The following is a 4,023-nucleotide window of genomic DNA, read 5'->3' on the forward strand; positions in this document are numbered from 1 at the left end:
GACACTGCTGCTCTTGAATACTTTAGAGAGGTCCCTAACCGCAGACTTTCCCATCGCAATACGGTTTTTTATTTCCTAGCTGCTGGTGCCAAGGGTGTTGACCATGGAGCCAAGCAAACTGAAGCTGTGAACAATCTCAATCTCTTCGCCATCCATCCTGATGCTACCGATTGGTCCAGTGGTGAGAATTTTTGTCTTGACATTGAGCCTCAGTTCATATTGAAGGCTGCAGTCCTTGACCCTCTGCAGTAAGTGCATGAGGTCCTCCTCAGTATCAGCGAGCAGGGTTGTGTCATCTGCATAGCGCAGATTGTTGATAGATCTTCCACCAATCCTAACGCCACACTTCTCCTCATCGAGCCCAGCCTCTCGGATAATCTGCTCTGCCTACAGGTTGAAAAGGTATGGAGATAGGACACATTCCTGGCGTACACCCTTCCCACTTTTGAACCATGCAGTGTTGCCCTGCTCTGTTCTGACGACTTCCTCTTGGTCCAAGTATAGGTTTTGCATTAGCACGATTAAATGTTCTGGGATTCCCATTCTTCTCAGAGTCAGCCACAGTTTGTTTGAACTTTTTTAGTCTAGAATGATTAAATCATGAAATCTTGCTACTACTTATATGATGCACTGTTGTTATTTGGTGTTACTGAGATGAATATGACTCATAGGGACCCACCAACGACATATCTGAGCCTTGTCCTATACTCTGCCAACTTCACCAATTGCTGACACACTTGAGCAAATGGGTGCAGTCACTGTGTCTAATCTATCTTTTTTTCTCCCATCCTTCACTTTCCATGTATGATGTTCTTTTCTGAGAATAAGCAATATGCCAAATATATGGTGTGTAAGGGAAAGCTTTGTAACCCTTGCTTCCAAGAAGCATTCTGGCTATACTTTTGAAAACATATCATTTAATTATAACAACATTTAATTATAATATCTCAGGTATAACTAAAATTGTAAAGATATTGGTTATCTGTTATTGTATACATCGAGTCAGAACCCCTTCATAGCTGACTTTCCAGTACTTTTTTAGAGATTGTAAATTACATGGGAGGAGATTATCTGTTTTCATCTAAGAGGCTGGCAACCCAAGGTTTTACCACCTGATCTTCTGGTTACATGATTTTGAAGAAAGAGAAAACAGGAAACACAAAAACAAATATTGTTTTGAAGAGATTGACTTGATTAGAGGCCTAGAATTATTAAGTTAAATATTTTGTAACAGGGCATACTAAGAATAGGAATTCTCCGAATTCTAAATTACTTCCATTCGTCCTACATGATGGGGTTACCTTACTACACAGGACAATTCTAAAGACAGATAATGGAACAGATGCATTTTTTTTCTAATGTCAGATTCTCTTTTACTGATCAATAAGCAATTATAAAACTTTTATCATGTTGGTGTCATAGCCATTGACAATCCTGAGTATTGTAGATTAATAAAATTTATTAGATATTCTCAAAAAAAACAGTCACAGTGTTTTTTAGAATAGTGTTCGGCAATAATCTAAGGAGAAAAAGTAATAATAGTTTGTATGAGGATTAAAATAGATAAAAAGTTTGGAAAACTCAAAAGTTTCTTCTATCACTCAAAAAAACCTGTAAGTCAATGCCAACTCATGAGTAAGAAAAACTCATCACTGACTTTTCAGGTGGCTTTCAGATGCTAAAAATCACTAGATAAGATATAATCTAACTTTCTCCCTCAGATTAGCTGGCAAATTTGGACTCCTTGCCTTAGATTTGGAAGTGTAGCTCCCTACCAACAAGGCCTCTAAACTGTTCTCTTTGCCAGAGGGAGCATGGTGGTGTGAGCACAGGAATTATGTCAAGCTTTTGGAGTCCAGTGCTTTTCTGGGCTTGTGTTTGACGTGCAGGTGGTATAGCACTGGACTAATATCCATCTATTTCTTCTTCTTTGGCTCTGGTTGTTGGTGCATATATCTGAATGATAGTGGTATTCACTGGACTGCCTTGTATGTGTATGGATATTATCCTGTCACTCACAATATTTCATTTCAAGACGGATCTAGAAATGGCTTGTCTAACTATGAAAGCAACCCCATTTTCCCTCACCTATACGATCATCTGTTTCAAAATGCCACATGCAGGTCCATTTCATCTCACCAATGTCTAGTATGACAATATTTATTCATTCCATTTCCTCCTTAACAATATCTAATTTTCCCACATTCATGGTTCTCACATTCCATGTTCCAATCAGTAGTGACTGCTTACAGCTGTTCCTCTTCCTTTGTATTTCCATACTCAGTAACCCTTTCTGTCATTCTATGTGTGTTCTGTTGTACATAGGTTTTTCAGAAGCCTGCTATTTTGGCAGTGGATGGCCAATCCTTCTTCCTAGTGTATGCCAACCAGAAGAAACTCTGAATATTGCACTGTTATGCAGAGAAGCCAAAGAACAAGGAAGAATTCAAGATACTAAAGAGCTGAACAGAAGATTTCAAAAGGCAATGCGGGATGACAAACTAAAATATTACAGTGAAATGTGCAAGCAGTTGGAGTCAGAAAATCAAAAGGGCTGAACTCACTCAGCAGTTCTTAAGCTCAAGGAACTGAAGAACAAATTCAAACTTCGAGTTGCTATAATCATGGATTCTTTAGGCAGAGTATTAAATGATCCAGGAGGTATCAAAAGAAGATGGAAAGAATATACTGAGTCATTGTATTGAAAGGAATTATCAGACACAGAAAAATTTAATGAAACAACATATGAGCAAGAGCCTATGGTGATGAAGGAAGAAGTTCAAGCTGCTTTGAAGGAAATAGCAAAAAATAAGGCCCCAGGAATAGATGGTATACCAATTGACATATTTCAACTAACAGATGCTGCCCTGGACGTGCTCACCAAGTTGTGTCAAGAAATCTGAAGAACAACCACTTGGCCAACTGACTGGAAGAGATCTATATTTGTTCCCATTCCAAAGAAAGGTGACTCATCAGAGTGTGGAAACTACATCGTTGATTTCACATGACAGCAAGATTTTGCCAAAGATTATCCAAAAACGACTGGAACAGCACATCAGCAGAGAACTTCCAGAAGTCCAGGCTGGGTTTAGAAGGGGCTGTAGTACTGGGATATTGTAGCTAATGTTAGATGGATCTTGACCGAAAGGAGGGAGTACCAGAGAAATGTCTATATGTGCTTCATTGATTACTCAAAGGCGTTTGACTGTGTGGATCATAACGAACAGTAGCTGACTCTGAGGAGAATGGGAATCCCAGAACACTTGATCGTTCTAATGTGAAACTTATACTTGAACCAAGAGGTAGTCATCAGAACAGAGCAAGGTTCAAAATTGGGGAGGGCGTATGACAGGGATGTATCCTGTCTCCATACCTTTTCAACCTGCATGCAGAACAGATTATCTGGGAGGCTGGTCTCTGTGAGGATAAATGTGGTGTCAGGATTGATGGAAGATCTATCAGCAATCTGCTTTATGCAGATGACACAAACCTGCTTGCTGAAACTGAGGAGGACCTGAAGCACTTGCTGTTGAGGCTCAGGGATTGCAGCCTTCAATATGGATTGAGGTTCAATGTCAAGAAGACAAAGATTCTCACCACCGGACCAATTGGCAGCATTAGGATGGATGGTGTAGAGATCGAGATTGTTCATAGTTTTAGTTTGCTTGGCTCCACAATCAACACTCTCGGCACCAGGCCAGGAAATTAAAAGACATATTGCCATGGCAAAGTCTGCTGTTAGGTGCAGCAGGCCGACCGCAGCAGCAGGCTAGCCGTTTAAGATCATTGACGTCATTGCACATGCGCGGTCCGCACTTGCACGCCGCCATTACAAGATGGCACTGATACCTCACTTCCTCATTGACTTACTAACGCACAAACAACACCATTTATGGCTGCAATATTGCTATTGGTCCATTGGACCTGGTTTAGAAAGACCTCAACACCAATGAGATTCTAAGACATAAGAGCAAGAGGCATGGAACCGAGAGGGATATAAGCAAGTGCCGGGGAAGAAGACGG

This window comes from Elephantulus edwardii, unplaced genomic scaffold (assembly GCF_000299155.1).
Source record: "Elephantulus edwardii isolate Elephantulus edwardi_28Jun2011 unplaced genomic scaffold, EleEdw1.0 scaffold00123, whole genome shotgun sequence".
NCBI lineage: Eukaryota > Metazoa > Chordata > Mammalia > Macroscelidea > Macroscelididae > Elephantulus > Elephantulus edwardii.